Source organism: Callithrix jacchus, chromosome 4, assembly GCF_049354715.1.
Source record: "Callithrix jacchus isolate 240 chromosome 4, calJac240_pri, whole genome shotgun sequence".
NCBI lineage: Eukaryota > Metazoa > Chordata > Mammalia > Primates > Cebidae > Callithrix > Callithrix jacchus.
In genome coordinates, this window is record NC_133505.1 from 130,827,172 (window position 1) to 130,844,734 (window position 17,563).

Consider the following 17,563-nt stretch of genomic DNA (forward strand, 5'->3'; position numbering starts at 1 on the left):
GCTTTTTCCAATCAAGCAAGTTCTCACTCTTGTTTTGTTATATTTAGGTAGCTGATGGTAAAGGGCATCCCTATGAGAGCAACATCTGCCAAAGTATTGTACTTCATTTTATGAAGAGACTGGATTTTAGGAAATGGTGAATTGCTTTCTTCTTACTTTTTGTGGTGGGAGGCACTGGAGAGTATAGTGGTGCTGTGCAGATCAATTTGTATTTTTATTTTCCACTTGTGGTGGGCTTTGTTTCACTGTTTTATTATAAAAGCTAAAATAATGGGAGTTTTCCAAAAATGAAAGGATGTGACAAATATAGGTATGATTCAGGCCAAGATAATGATTTTGAATATGAAGAAATCCTACATGAAAAACTTAGAAGTCTTATTACATTACTTCATCATTAAAATGACACTAAAATTTGATGGCAGTTTCCTCTAAGCACTGTTTTCCCATCCTTAAATACTGAAATACTAGAAATCTAATATCAAAATATTAGAAAAGTTAAAACTAGGTAGTCAAATGCTTTAACAACAGCAACAGAAAAAAGCATTACAAAACAATAATATGTCGTAACATATGCTTCATCTCTTTTGATGAGCACCTAATTATTACTCTAATGTAGTCACCTCTATTTAGAGTCAGCTTTCTATCGTGCTTAATAGCCTTTCTCGTTAAGTTCCCTGACTGCTTTAGTCCTCACACTGAATGGAAGTCTCCTAAAATTGAGGCCAGGTGATGAATTAGGCTCCTTGGCTCCAATAGTGAACTAGTAGAGTCCGGTTGTCTAAACAGCTATTCCTGTTCAATTGCATCAGTGTGTTTCCCTCCAGGGTGATAATTGCTCAGACCTCATTGTGGCTCATTTCTTTATAATGCCCATAACAGTGCTTTTTCAAGGGAAGAAATTGCATATTTTAGTGCTGTGATAAAATGCAAGAAGGCATGCTGCTGTAATGTGGATGGCCCCATCTTGTGTACAGCTCTGAACATTTGTATTTATGACAGCCATTTCACACTTGTATATTTGGGAAATGACTAAATGTTTATGTGCTCATATACCAGAATTTGTGAATTTTTCATATTCTGCTAAAAATAAAAAATACTTATCTAATTTCAAACATTTGTTTGAACAGTGTCTACCTGGGGGTGTAGGGAGAAGCAAAGTAGTTGTCTACCTCCTCACTCTGTAAAGACATGTTAATTCATGCTGGTAGTTTGAATGAGGCACAGCTGCTGGATAACCATGTGATCCATCTATTTTGCGGAGAATGCCGCATTTTTATTCAACAGTCATGGTGCAATAGAAGGAAAACTTCCATTTTGTACATTTGTTACAAACAGAAAATAAGAGAAAGGGAGGCTCACCTATGAATACTAAATGAGGAAAAGCCTATCACAGTCAGTGATCAGAATGTCCAAACTTCTTTGTGTTGCTCATTGATGCACAAACAAACCACATGAATCGCTATTTGCTCAAACCATAATTGAAACCATTGCCGCAGTCATAGCCAGTTATAGGATGCTTACCTTAAAATAGGCTCTTACTCGTCCTTTGGTTTAGAAATTCCACAGTCTCTGTTATGTTTTTGGTTCTTCTACCCAAGTTACAGATATTCTGTTGTGCTGGTGTCTTTGGGGCATCATGTCCTTGCATAGTTTTCTGCTCTTCAAAACCTTTGCAGTCAAAGGAGCAGTATCACCTTTATTTGAAGCTCCTCTCCACTGGACAAATAGATATGGAATAGAAAGTTGATTTCAGACATCCAATTAAATCACTCTCTTATAGGGGAAATTACCCCTTGGAGCCTTGACACGTTAGTCATTCTCAACAAGTCAGCTGGCAAAAAGGAAGCCATTTAATCTTTGGGCACTGAGGTCATCATCTGGGCAAAAATACTTTGAAGGTAGAGAAATGTTGTGGCAGCAAAAATCCAAAAGGTCATCACCCACAGATACAGGTCATAAATGTATCTCAGGAAAACTACATTGGTTTATAATGAAGGTGACTTTCCTCTCACATATTTCTGAGAAAACTGAGATAGTTCAGGGAGCCCTTATGTATCTATGTATAATTCATAAACTCGTTAAAGAATGAAAGGCACAATCTGATCAGTTTAAAATTTAACCAACCACATTTGCCATTCAGAGCCCGTAGAAAGGTAAACCAGGAAATAGATGCAAACTGGCAATCATTAACGCTGTTATGTAACTTCAGTCCCATTACCAGAAATAGAGATCAGGAAAAAAAAACCACACAATTCTAAATCCGATAGTTCTGTCCTAGCAACATTTCTATTTTAGTAGTTTAGTATGATTAAGGGTAGATAGTCTCGGAAATTTGAAGAATTTAGTTTACAGTCTTTTCTCTAATGTTTGATCTTAGACAATTTAGTTAAAATATCTGTACCTCAGCTTCTTCATCTATGCAACAACTTAAGAGCCTATATGATAGTATTAGTGATTAGAGGAAAGATATTTCTGATATATTGTAAGCACTAATAAACATTAGCAAATAGAATTTATTATGTGTGTCAAGAGGATAGAATTTATCTTCATATCATTTTCTTCAGCAATGCCCTTCCTCCTGGGGTAAGTTTCAATTAGCATTCTTGTTTTTAGTAAAATATTAGATGACAACTAATACACAAGCCGTATGGGAAAGCTATAACTTCTTTTAGAAGTAAGGGAGATAAATAAAATCTTACGCCTGAGATCTCTGATGCTTTCCTCTAAGGCAGTGTCACTGACTGGGTTTTGATTTTTGTTTTATTTTTATTTTTATTTTTCACAAGAGGACCAATTTTCACACCTCTAATCAGACTGGTCATGCAAAAAGCCCATTCTCTTGTCAAAATGGATGAAAGCAGATGACTGAAAATTTTTCAGCTAATTTTCTTTTTTATAATTTCTGTTACACTGACTAACCAAAGGGTAAAACATTCTCTGGGGATCTCTAACCTCAAGCCTTGGTTGCTCTTGCATGCACCTTTAAAAATGCTCCACTGACAGAAACTTCTAACTGATAGAGCCAAGTTCCAGGTCTGTGGTTTAAGATTTGCTTCAGGAATCAGGTTGCTCAAACTTCCTACAGCTCTTATGAGCTCAGAGTTTGAAATTCATCTTTCAACTCGCTCAGAACTAATGTATTCACCCAGTATTTTCTGAATAATGTACTTTATCTTGGAGTATAACATATTTAATTTGAGACTTCTTGATTATAAATTAGGAATTATTTATGTAAATGAAAACTCAAATTTCCTGTACCATTTATGAAAGCCCATTTGAAAAACAACATAACCTAATTCAATTTTACGTAAGACCTACTCTAAAGGTCTACTCTAATTTCCAGTATATAAAAGGAAATAACAGTTTGAAATAGAGATGGGGTTGCACTTCCATTACCGTTTCAAAACCTAGCAAATGCTTATAAAGCACTCTCTTGTGGCAAGCACTCCTCTACGCACTGGACATATATTAATTCATTTTATTCTTTTTTTTTTTTCTTTTTTGAGATGAAGTTTCACTCTTGTTACCCAGCCTGGAGTGCAGTGGCATGATCTCAGCTCACTGCAACCTCTGCCTCTGGGGTTAAAGTGATTCTCCTGCCTCAGCCTCCTGAGTAGCTGGGATTACAGGCATGTGCCACCCAGCTCAGCTAATTTTTTTGTATTTTTAGCAGAGACGGAATTTCACCATGTTGGTCAGGCTGATCTTGAACTCCTGACCTCAGGTGATCCACCCGCCTCGGCCTCCCAAAATGCTGGGATTACAGCTGTGAGCCTGTAATTAATTCATTTAATTATTTAACAGTCATATGAAGTAGATGCTATTGTTATATTCTTTTTAAAGATGAAAAACACCTGAAGTGTAGAAAGAGTAATTAAATTGGTCAGAGTCACACAATTGCTGAGTGGTAAAGCTGGGATTTTACCTAGCATGGTCCAAAGCCTATGCTCACACAACTCTGTAGATTTGTATATCTGCATTATTTAGTTGTTTCAGTGTGCCCTGTGACAGCAAGAATGAAGGATCAGAGCTTGAATTATGGAGGTGATCTTCATTAATTAATTTCTTCCTTCATTCGTTTTTGGTACAACTGCTTGTACCGAAAGACTAAAGTAAACATATTATTAAAAAATTTATTTTCTTAGCTTCTTATTTTAGTATATCCAGAGAACTGTGGAAAGCAAAACGATAACTTGAAACTATGTAATATCTAATAATATAAAACTGACAGGACTTGAAGCGATACAGTGCAGAGATTAAGAACATAACTTTGGAACCAGTCAAACCTTCAGTCAAGTTACTTAACCTCTCTGGACACTAATTTTCTCAAACTATAAAATATGGAAAATAACAGTTTTCATCACATAAGATTGTTTCAAAGAGGAAATTAAATAGTATGTATGTAGCAAATATGAATCTCGGGTAAGCAGAAGCTATCTTCTTCACTTTCTACAGAACAACTTAATTTCTTCTTATAACTTTTATTCTGCTTGACTGGTGGCAAATTTAACCTTAGTCATTAGGGAAAGTTTTCTCTTCTCTCTAGTCTTGTCAAGGTTCCATTAACTTATATAGTTCCAAGACATTTTGAGAGCAGATGTTCCTCCAATGATATATATCATTAGATAATTGAAATTTTCTCAATTTTCCATTAAGTACTTTGTAAATCCAGATGAAAGCCCAGCCTCTTGTTCAAGCTGGGGTTCCTGAGCCCATTTGTATAGATGTTGCATGGAGCTGGTTATTGAGGAGGGCTTTACCTCAGTACACCACTGACGCATCCATCGTTCCTGTCTGTCTGCTTCGAGTCTGCTGACTTTCTGTTGATTCCGTACTCTATGTGGCACTCTCTACTTCAAAGCCCTTCTCAACCATTTTCTCTCCTTGTCTTGTTTCTTATGTCAAGTCTTATTTCTCCTTGACCTTATTTCTTAGGTCACAGTGTAGAAGCAATGAGTTCTCCTGTACTCTGGAGACCCATAGAGACCTCTTTCATCCTGTGGCTACCTGCATCCTGGATGAAAACTTTCTAATCTTTGGTGATGTGGAGTGTAGTTGTAGGGGAGGACAAAGGCAACCTGATCCTCCTGAACCTCTTTTCTTATAAGGGCACAGCCTCTTAATACAAATTTTCAAGTAATTCACTGGCTCTTTCTAATCCTGTCCGTTCCTTTCACCTCCCCGAGGCAAGAATGAAATTGCCCAGTACCTAGACAATGAAGATTACTGAAAAGGGATAATAAAATATTAGAAGGAAAAAAATACAAGTAAATACCTTAAAATTCTTACTGAAACACGTAGATTTTTATCTAGGTCCTGCTGCTTACTACCTAGAATGCTAGTCACCGAGACAATAAGTATTGCCAGGGAAGAAGACTTTATTTAAGTGCTGCAGCCAAGGACGATGGGAGATCTCGCTCAAATTGGAATAAAATTAGGAATTTATGTAGTGCGTAAAGAAAACAACTACATGTGAGTAAACGGAAATCAGAGAGGAGTACAGAAACCATGAGGATGAGAGGCCTGGCATTTCATTGTCTGCGTGTCGTGGTCTGGTGAGTTTCAAACCCTTGATACTCTCTGGGAGGGCTGAGAGTCACTTTCCTTAAAAAAGAACTCAGGTTACACAAGTGTAAGCTTCAGGCTTTCAAACCAAGGAAGTCAGTTTCTATGTTTATTTTAAAAGACTATTAACATCAGTTCTATGGACCAGTTTCAAAATAAGATACCAACCAATATCACCCAAGGACTTGGTGTAGATAGGCTAGTACTCAGTAAGTGGTTGCTTACATGACTACTAGTCTTGCTGTCATTGTTGTTATTGATAATAGGTAAAGAATACACGAAAAATACAGAGCCACAGCAGACCAGAAGCAGGAGAACTTGTACCTTTAAAATCAAACCCAAGGCAGAGTGGGTCCACTTTCTGTCTCTGAAGGCTACTAATACCTAGAGGACTATTATGGTGGTTCTTGGCTATCTAGACCCGTGCTGCAGGTGGAGTCATCTCCCTGGACACCTCTTTTTTTTCACCTTTTCATCATTCCTCAAGCTTGTACACAAAACTAAAGGGTTGTGGGTCCATTCTGTGAATAAGACACTCTAATGCCAAGGGATTTCTGCTTTCTGACAAAATAGAAATTAGATCAAAGGATTAATATTCTTGATTGATTCTAATTGATTATGATTTTGTTGAAGATAATGAACTCAATGATTAGTAATGATTGCATAGTTAGAACTGCATTGATAAATCACTATAGCAACAAGTAAGTGCCTTTCCTTATAACACTTTTGTTATGTTCAAAAAGCCATTTTCATAATAGAGATTCATTTAGTTCTTCAGCAGTATATATTGAGCACCCTATGAAATGTTAAGCACTGTTCTACCAACTAAGAATATGTTTGTAAGTCATAGAGAAAAACCTCAGTCTTCATGGAGCTTACATGCTAGTGGAGATGAGAAATCATTAAGACAAAAAAGCATGCATAACGTGTTAGATAGTGTTCAATGCAAATGAGAAATAATAAAGCAGAATGGGAAATTAGCAATGTGTGGTCAAGATGAGATTGTAATTTTAGACAGAGTGACTAGAAAGTTCTTAATGAGACGATGACTTTTGAGTAAATCACTGAAGGAAGTGAGAGTAAACCACACTGGTATCTGGGAAAAGAGTTCTCAGGCAGACAGGACAGAATACGTACAAGGGCTGAGACAGGAGAATGCCTGCTGTGTTCAAGAATCAGCAAGGAGACCTAGTGTAGTGAATTGCAGGGGAGGTACAGGAGAGAAGGGGTCGCTGAGACCAATCAGGAGGAGACTCGGGCCATTTGCAGGTGTTCCTTTTATTCTGAGATGGGAAGCCACTGGAGAACATTTAGCAGAGGGGTGACATGATTTTATTATATTTTAAGAGAATTACTCTGCCTTTTATCTTGTAAATAGAGAACAAGAGAACAAGATGAAGTCTCTAATTTATGAGCTGTTGTAGAGAAAATTTTGATACAGTTGAGACTGATCGAATTCTAATTCTATGAATTCTCCTTTGCACTGCAGTCTGAGAATTTTGAGAAGTGAAATTCTAACTTTTACATTTGTACTTACATCCACTCAACACTCAATAATTGTGCTGAGAGTAATATGTGTGAGATGTAGTTCCTGGCCCTGTGAGAAATACTGTGATGAACTAGAGAGGACTGCCGCAAGAAATTCTCATTTCAGAAGCTGTGATATAACCTGTAAATGTTAGACTTCTAGAACATTTATAGAGATGGAAAATAGCATAAAGGATTGGCTACAGTAATGTGGTTGTTCACATCTCTGGGAAAAACTCTGAGGCCAAAACTGTCATCTAAAAAGATTTCAGATAGGAGAAATAAACAGATAAGCTGTAATACAATATCGTCTTGTTTCACTTTCCTTCTCTCCTTGTTTTCATTTTGCTTTTTAACTCTCTTTCTTTTTATTCCTATGCAAGGAAACTAAGCATGTTGACCTCCATTACTCATGGCCTTAACTGATCAATTTGCCAAATCACTAAGTTTACGGACGACTACCCACTTTCCATTTTGAATTATCAAGGAATCATCACTTCAATAATGTTAGTTACACCTGCTTCACATGTTTGGATCCCTCAGAACATGAGGGATCTACCTTAGTAACAACCTAGGTGACTGTCGTAGTCATTGAGCTATAGTTTAACTGCAGCTTTTACATGAAAAGCATTCTACCACATTAATAATTGAGGTTTAAATGGCAATTTGAGACCGGACGCAGTGGCTGACACCTGTAAACCCATCACTTTGTGAGGCCAAGGTGGACAGATCACTTGAGGTCAGGAGTTCAAGACTAGCTAGCCAACATGGCAAAACCCCATCCATACTGTAAGTACAAAAATCAGCAGGGCATTGTGCTGTGTACCTGTTATCCCAGCTACTGAGGAGGCTGAGTCAGGAGAATCACTTGAACTTGTGAGGCTGAAGTTGCAGTGAGCGAGATCACACCACTGCACTCCAGCCTGGGTGAAAGACAGAGAGATTCCGTCTCAAAAAAAAAAAAAAGTAAAAAAATAAATTGAAAATAAATGGCAATTTGGAATGGGGACAGCCTAATATCTATGCTTTCTTTTTTTCTCTTTGGGCTGGGTTAAGGGTCTCTCCTCTGCTTGTCTGGCACCCAATAAGTACCTATGTTAGTGGAATATATCAAAATGAACTGAAAATTTGCCTGTGCAACTGTACTACCTCTTTGAGGGCCATGTCAGGTGTTAGTCACACCTATTCGTGACCATCACAGGGCCTGACAGGTGTTAGTTGTTCCAGAAATGTTTATTGCATTAAACTGTTGAACTGGCTACTAATATGGTAGTTATGTGACTTTCTTATGGAGGGCAAATAGACTTTGAATAATCGTTTTTCAAATATTTATCAAATATCATGCACTCATAATCTAAGGATGCATCAAACTCCATTGCCATCCTGGAAGATCCCAAAGTCCAGTGGGGGAGAGAGACTTGAAAACTCATATTTGTGATGTGGAGATGTGACTATAATGAGTTTAATCTGAGAGGTAGACAGCACAGGGAAGGGCCACTCATTTCTCTTGAAATTACAGCAGGATTCACTGAAAAAGTCTAATAAAGAGCTTGAAGAGTAGAAATAATTTTGTCTTATAAAGAAGAGTTGGAAACTTATTACAGGAAATGCACAGCAGATATTGAAAGCTCTAGAGGTATGAAAGTAAAAATGCTGTCGATTCTTAAAATAGTTTAGACCTTGTTTGTGAACATATTGGGTGAGTGGGATGAAAGCTTAAGCCAAAAGCTAAAGAGATTTATCATATATGAGAATGAATTTAAATGTATAGATTGGTGGAAAAAAATGGAAAGTTATATAAAAACGAGAGGCTAGAATTGCATTTTAGAAAGATCATTTTGGTGACATGTGGAGGAATGGATTAGAAAAGAAAAAGACCAAAAACTGGAAAAACAAGTTAATAACAAGCATTGATGGGACCTCACATAGTGTCGTGCTGTGGTTGCAAATGTGGACCCGATCCAGCCTGTCTGGGTTTGCCTTCTGGTCTCCATGACCTTGAGCAAGTTCCTTAACCACCTGGTGCTTCAGTTTTCTCATCTGCATAAGGGGAAGAATAGGGAAAGCTGTATAAAGAATATTATAAGTATTAAATTAATGAAGCATATAAAGTTCATAACAAAGAGTAATTATTTAGTAAGTGTTGCTTGTTATAATTAAAATCTCATTGGAATATCATAAACATTCTGTGAGGAAGATGCAGTGTTTATACTCATAAATACTAAGGCTTCTAGGGTTTAAGTAACTATGATGACTAGATACTGTATTTCATACATTTGCATATTAAATACACATACAAGCAGTCATAAGACAATGAGTAAAATACAAGGTTATTAGTTACTAATATCTATCAATGGATCTTGAATTTGATAGACTTATTAAAATCACACAGTCACGAAGCTCTCATTCCCTTTAGATTTTTGCTGTAAATTCAGAAGTTTAGAGTATAACTGAAGCAACCACATGACATCTGTAAGAAACAAGGTTTGGGACTATACATCAGAAAAGTGTAGACTATAAATGATAACATTTCCTCATTGGCCTTGTTTGGCTAACACAAGCTTCAATCTGCCTGACTCTACCTATATTTCTCCTGTCAACTGAAGAGATACTCTGTAGGCTCTTAGTTTCATAACATGGCCATGTTAATACATTTTATGAAGTGATGTCTCTTGTCAAGAAGAAAACAAATCATTACATAGTTAATTCCTAGTCTTCTATCATACCAACAGGACAGATAAGGTCTAAGGTCTTAGAACTTGTTTGTAAACCATATCATATATGCTACTATAAATGTGTGTTTGTTTGTTTCAATTTAAACAGCAGGTGACAACACCATCTGCCAGCTTAGCAAATGTCATATGTCCCTCATGGTTCTTTTAAGACATGTAGTTCTTTGTCATACTCTTCCTCAGATAGGCATATCACTGGGTGAAAAGTGAAATTCAAATTTCAGAACCATCTATGCTTTGTCAAGCAATTTATATGGATGAGTTTCTGATGTGATGTGCAAACTATGGAATATGACCATTTTGAAGCACCTATCAGATAAACTTTCAGGAATTGGATGAAGAAGCAGATAGAAGTCTGTTTTCCTTTGGGATAAAGGAAATTGAATACCCTGCGGGTAAGTCCTAACTACATCTTCATATGTGTTGGACTTCCGCAGCTCATATGGGTTTAAGGCATCATAATTCATGAAGTAAAAGTGTTTTTTTTTTTTAATTTTCATAAGCACAATTTATGTGTGTAGCAGAGGGAGCTGGAATGAGAAGCTATTTAAAATTGAAGAAGCATATTAAAAATTATACATTCAATATCTATTTTACTAAATAGCATCCCGTTTAAATTCTCCTTTTGGATCATGAGTTCCATAGCCTCTAGTATACAGATGCCTCACCTCATCCCTGTATTCTGGTACACAGATGCCTCACCTCATCCCTGTATTCTGGTACACAGATGCCTCACCTCATCCCTGTATTCTGGTACACAGATGCCTCACCTCATCCCTGTATTCTGGTACACAGATGCCTCACCTCATCCCTGTATTCTAGTACACAGATGCCTCACCTCATCCCTGTATTCTGGTACACAGATGCCTCACCTCATCCCTGTATTCTGGTACACAGATGCGGCACCTCATCCCTGTATTCTGGTACACAGATGCCTCACCTCATCCCTGTATTCTGGTACACAGATGCGGCACCTCATCCCTGAATTCTGGTACACAGATGCCTCACCTCATCCCTGAATTCTGGTACACAGATGCCTCACCTCATCCCTGTATTCTGGTACACAGATGCGGCACCTCATCCCTGTATTCTGGTACACAGATGCCTCACCTCATCCCTGTATTCTGGTACACAGATGCGGCACCTCATCCCTGAATTCTGGTACACAGATGCGGCACCTCATCCCTGTATTCTGGTACACAGATGCCTCACCTCATCCCTGTATTCTGGTACACAGATGCGGCACCTCATCCCTGTATTCTGGTACACAGATGCCTCACCTCATCCCTGTATTCTGGTACACAGATGCGGCACCTCATCCCTGAATTCTGGTACACAGATGCCTCACCTCATCCCTGTATTCTGGTACACAGATGCGGCACCTCATCCCTGAATTCTGGTACACAGATGCCTCACCTCATCCCTGAATTCTAGTACACAGATGCCTCACCTCATCCCTGTATTCTGGTACACAGATGCGGCACCTCATCCCTGAATTCTGGTACACAGATGCCTCACCTCATCCCTGTATTCTAGCACACAGAAGCCTCACCTCATCCCTGTATTCTAGTATACAGATGCTTCACCTCATCTCCTGTATTCTAGTACACACATGCCTCACCTCATCTCCTGTATTCTAGTACAAACATGCCTCACACTCCTGTATTCACTCATGTACCCTTGCAGTTCTAAATTTTGGTTTGATTTTTGAGGGCAATCATAAATTACATTTCTAATAAAAAATAAGTCTAATGTAGAAAAAAAATCTATAGTTGGTTATTTCAACCAGCCATTTGCTTCTGATGAAATTGCCCTATAAAATAGATATAAAACCTCCTGTATCACTAAATCTTAATTATGTTGTAGAATGTGGAAACTAGCACTACTCAGTAACCTTAAAAAAGATTGGACCCCAAGTGGGGGAAGGATGCTGAATAGCAGGTGCAATAGCCTTATTATTTTTGCATTTTTGTAAGAAATTCTTGATTACATCACTATCTAAGTATAGTTTTAAATCTTCAGTTGCTATTTTAAAATCTATATCTCATTCAGTGTTTTCTAATATTTAATAAAAATAGTTTGAACTTGTGAGTGCCAGCTTTATAAAATGGTGACAAAAACAGTATTGCAACCTTTTTTTTTTTTTTTTTTTTTTTTTTTGAGACGGAGTTTCGCTCTTGTTACCCAGGCTGGAGTGCAATGGCATGATCTCAGCTCACCACAACCTCCACCTCCTGGGTTCAGGCAATTCTTCTGCCTCAGCCTCCTGAGTAGCTGGGATTACAGGCATGCGCCACCATGCCCAGCTAATTTTTTGTATTTTTAGTAGAGACGGGGTTTCACCATGTTGGCGAGGATGGTCTCGATTTCATGACCTCGTGATCCACCCACCTCGGCCTCCCAAAGTGCTGGGATTACAGGCGTGAGCCACTGGGCCCGGCCCATTGAAATCTTTAATATGTTTAAAGTCTAGATATGTCATTTACAATTCCTATATCATAATTTTTATAATATATTTGTTGGTAGAAGTCACTACATAAACTTTACCATTTATGCAGACCGGCCCACATTCAAATTATGTGGGTATATATACTGTATGTATGGATATAAACATGATGGATATAAACTTCATGGATATAAACATGAAGATATAGAAATAGGAATAGATCTATATATGTACATATTCATTTTCAGAAGTCATTGAGACCTATAGCATTTGCTTTTTTTCATGCGACTTCATTCAAATACGTTAAATCAATAGAAAGATACATGCTTTCTTTTTGTTAAACTTTACATCATGTCTGTGCATTAGGTTCATGATTACTATCCATGACTCTCTCCAACAATGGAAACAAACTTTGGAACAGTTTATAATTTAAAGAGTATCCTACTCTTAGAAATAATAGAATATGGAAATATTATTTTCTTATGCTTTATTTTTAATACTGTTGTATACCAAATTTGTTTAAATAAGTTCAATTCAGGACATATAGCACATGCCATTGTTGTAAAATATACCAATTTTAAAGCAAATACAAACTTAGAATTTTCAAAATGGATACACTGAAACAAATAGCATAAAATTGGCAATTTATTTTGTATTAAGATAACAGAAGGGAGTTTAGGCAATTTTATATGCCTTTTATCAAAAACCCCAGAAATATTTTCCTACAGAAAAACCATCAGTGCAAGTAATTAGTAGATTGTCCTTTACTGACCAGGCTGCTTTCTAATTCTCACCATGATGCTACTCCATTCTCTATGCATTTACAGGGCTCTAATTACATATGAGGCTTTAGACTATGCCAGGCCAGCAAGGCAATCAGCCCCCTTGGAATAAGTCAGAATGGAAAGTGGCAAAAGAGTATAACACCTGGGTGATGTCATGCCAGCAAAACGCATGGACTTGATGGAGCTCACCTGCAGCCAGGGGACTGGCGTCTGAGACTGTTTCCTTCAAAGTGAAATGTGAAATGTATTTTCAGTAAATCAAATAAACCCAATCAAGAAGAACTGAAAAATAAACAAAAAAAAAAAAAAACAATACAAAAACTCTGAGAGTAAAAAGCCAAAGTAGGAGGCAATACCATTATTTCGAACTTAGTTATGATTTTTATTGTGTCTACTTGATTGTTCATATCTGAAGTAAAATACATTTTGTACAACTTAACACAATATTTTTTTGAATCCAAGTCATAACCTGTGACCCATAATACTCATGATAATTCTTTATATAAAGAAGCATTCTAAGAATCTTTATTGACAAATTATTTCCTATAAATTTTCTCATAAATTTTTGAAGCATAATTTGTTAGGTCAAACTCTAGGTATATGACTGAGATATGGCTGGCTTATCACATTATTTAACCCATATTTATCACTCTGCCACCAGACTGTAGTGCAGTGGCATGATATTGGCTCATGTTAGCCTTGACTTCTTCAGCTCAACTGATCCTCTCACCTCAGCCTCCCAAGTAGCTGGGACTACAAGCATGCACCACCACGCCTGGCTGATCTTTGTAGTTTTGGTAGAGATGGATATTTCACCAGTTTTCCCTGAGCTCAAATGATCCACCCACCTCAGCCTCTCAAAGTGCTGGGATTGCAGGCATGACCCACCACACCTGGGCTAATTTAATTGAACATTTTGCCAATGACGGTTTACTACTTGGCCAGCCTCTCCCTAATACGTGTAACTGATTTGAAACAGAGGTAGAGACACCTTCAAGGTATTAAAGACATTCATACATACCTACATTACTTTAATGTTGCTTAGCATATTGTGATAATATAAAATTGGACAGGAAAGTATGGGCTTTAGTTATCAGGTCTATACAGATAACGATATGGATATAAATATACACAGTACATGGATATAGATGTAAACATGTAGATACATAGATTCACATACACAATTCTTAGACTTAATGATTATATATTTAAAATACAAGGGAAAGGACTACTTAGTCATCCTTCTCCGGCTTCATCTTTTTCTTCTGTGATTAGCGAACTTGAATTGATAAACTCCAATCTAGTGATAAGGAGAGTCTATAAAGATAGAAAAGACATTTTAACTTTTAGAAACCTTCAACTCTGACAAAATAAAATGTCAAATCTAAGGAATCTTTGCCAACAAACTGTCTTTATGATATATTTTGAAAGGGTCATAATGGTTGTCAGAACTCTGAAGAACAATACAGCTCTAGAACCTGATAGTTATTCCTGCTGAGATTGTCAAGCAAGGAAATAGATGTAGAGGTTCCTGATTAATTATTTATCCATGACAAGAAAATGCTTGATAACTTTCACAAAGTTAACACCATTTTCATGAAAGACATCAGGTATGCTAACTGCTACCACTCTTCAGGCTTCTGTCTCTTCCAAGGTATGGGCTGTTGGTCAGAATGTATTTTCTAGCCAGACACCGTGGCTCATGCCTGTCATCCCAGCACTTTGGTAGGCCAAGTTGGGCGGATCACCTGAGTTCAGGAGTTCAAGACCAGCATGGCCAACATGGCAAAATCATGTCTCTTAGAAAAAAAAAAAAAAAAAGAAATGTATTTTTTCCTAAACCACATCACAAATTAGGTTCTACAGATAATACAGTGGATATATTAAAATTTTTGCACAGAATTTTAAGAAATATGTTGCTTATCACAATAAAGATAAAATTTCTCAAACTTTTCTTTAGACATTGGAGCTAGTAGTCAGTAAAATATGTCAGATATATATTAAATATTAAATGTATTTATTCAATTATTGTGTATTAAATATTTTTAAAGCAGTGATACTTATCTGATATATTTAATTCAAACTATAAAATACTCTTGATATATAATTAAGAATTCATTTGTCTATGGGGTCTGGTTGAAGTTTCACTTTTTTATTTTGGCATAAAAAATATCCTTAATTTATTGTCTATGAAGTTTCAAATGTTGATTTCTTCACAGCAGAATAAGAACTTAAAAGACTTGTAAAATCATTTGGGAAGATAATCCTTTTATATCTTAATCATTGTTTTTCCAGCTTTTAGAAACTCATGTTATGCCTTTATGTAGTCTTTTTCGTATGTTTAAACTTCGTTTTTATTTTTTAAGACTATGTTTCCACTTGTAAGTCCATTCTATATGTAATAATTAAGTCATGTAATAAGCAAAACTGATATAACTAGTCTTGCATTTGTGTTTACAACAAGCATCATGTAAACATACAATTCTAGTGATGAGAGACAACACATGCAAGCATAACTTACTCTAGGTGTGCATGAAATTCAGCTGACCAGAGCAGAAGTATGTGTAAGTCCTCTGGGAAGCCCACTGCTACATGATACTGAACTCAAGACATGAGTATAATATTCATATTTGTAAGTAGTTCTATGCTTTAGACAGTACCTGAGTAAACTGGACCACTTAAAGAAATTTAGTGTTCAATTTTTTTTTTCCCAATAGTAGTATCAGTTGCTTCAGAGTCAGTGTCTTAACTTTCCCCATGGGCAATAGAATGAAACAGTTTGTCGTTAGCACACAGAAGACTGACAGCATTGCAGCAATGTAATATCATGCTGAGCACTATGTGAAGTGGAAAAACCACTCTATTACTTACACATTTTTATTAGCTGGTGTTTTGTGGTGTTGTATCATATTTATCGATAAACCCACTGAAAAGAAATGACATGATGAGTTCATGGGACTAGAAAAATTATACTTGAAAGCAAAATATAATGAAATATATACATGTACACACATTTGTATATATTACAACATACATATTTTATGTATATACACATTTATTCTACATATGCAGTATCTACATCTGCAGCATATAAATTTTAATACCACCTCTGAAGGGATATCATAATGGTTCAAACTTTGGGCGCTAGACAAATCATCTTTACCAGTTAACAGCCATATAACCTTGGTCAAATTAACCTTGCCCTCCGCCTCAGTTTTACCATATTTAAAATGGAAATAATATTTCCTCCATTGTACTATTGCCTACCTTATTAAATAAGTTCATATGTACACAATGCTTAGAGTAATACTGTTAATAGTAATAGTAGTATATAAAATATGTGTACACATAGAGGAAGTGTATATAAAATTTTGCAGTGCTTGAAATGCTTTGAATTTCCATGGTTAAGATGCCTTGACAAAGCTTACCATTTTGTGCCTGTACCACTTATCTATGCTGCATTAATACAGTCTGTGGTAGAACTCCTAAAGCCGATAGAAAATATCATGTCTTCTTACACTCACCCATGGAAAGCCACAGGCACCTCTGACAACAGGAAAACAAATATTATGACTATGTCTTTTCAGAACAGCATCTCCATATCTGTGTTGAATTCAATACTATGATTACTTTAAAGGGCACAGGAGACATGGTATTTACCATGCTAGAAATAATGTGCCTCATGGAAAAATTCTAAAACGTCCCTGCAGCCATCTGAAATCATAGTCTCTTGTAGTTCTAGTGGCAATTTCTTTCTTCCCTTCTTTTCTTTCTTTTCCTTCCTTCCTTCCCTCTTTCTTTCTTCCTTTTTCTTTCTTTCTTTCCTTTCCTTTCTTTTCTTTCTTTTATTTATTTCTTTCTGACATAGTTTCACTCTTGACACCCAGGCTATAGTGCAATGGTGTGACCTTGGCTCACTGCAATCTCCAACTCCCAGGTTCAAGCGATTCTCCTGCCTCAACCTTCTGAGTAGCTGGGATTACAGGCACCTACCACCACACCAGGCTAATTTTTGTATTTTAGTAGAGACAGGGTTTCACCATGTTGGCCAGGCTGGTCTCAAGCACCTGACCTCAGGTGATCCAACCACCTTGGCCTCCTAAAGTGCTGTAATTACAGCTGTGAACCACTGCACCCGGCCTCTAGTTGCAATTTCTAAGACACTGCCACAGTGACTACCAGTACATGGTAGTGATCTCGGTAACCTTTCTGCTTTCACTTCAGCTCTTGATTGGCCTTTAGCAGTCAGAGTAAGTGAGGCTGTCATTTCATCTCCCATCCTTATGAAATTAAATTTTACAAAAGAGACGTCACCTAGAGTTTGAGAGGTTTGATTGACAATCTCCATATAGCAGCCTTGCTCTAGTCAAAGAAACACTGTCTTGAAACCTCTGCTGATGCCTTTGCATGAGGAGGGAAAGAGCAGATGGGAGGGAAGGGAGACAGAGGAGACACCAGCCTGCAGGTCACTATGCCATCTCCTTCTTCTCCTGACGACAACAGCCCAC

The 17,563-nt window shown here is 37.0% G+C and overlaps 1 protein-coding gene and 1 long non-coding RNA gene across 21 annotated transcripts in view; one reads left to right on the forward strand and one right to left on the reverse strand.

Annotated features, from left to right (window-relative positions):
• The window catches only part of LOC118153130 (uncharacterized), a 42,455-nt gene extending 28,033 nt beyond the window's left edge, over nucleotides 1-14,422 (reverse strand). Inside the window, exons 1-4 of one of the 4 annotated variants that reach the window (XR_013534530.1) lie at nucleotides 14,288-14,422; nucleotides 13,245-13,278; nucleotides 9,018-9,132; nucleotides 1,522-1,716 (exon numbers count right to left, since the gene is read on the reverse strand). This is a non-coding gene — a long non-coding RNA (uncharacterized LOC118153130). Of the gene's footprint in view, nucleotides 1-1,521; nucleotides 1,717-9,017; nucleotides 9,159-13,244; nucleotides 13,279-14,287 lie in introns of all 4 variants that reach the window. The other 3 variants (XR_013534531.1, XR_004742420.3, XR_013534532.1) reach the window with 3 other exon arrangements.
• NKAIN2 (sodium/potassium transporting ATPase interacting 2) overlaps nucleotides 1-17,563 on the forward strand; it is a 1,060,472-nt gene that overhangs the window by 458,098 nt on the left and 584,811 nt on the right. The gene's annotated exons all lie outside the window — the stretch shown is intronic.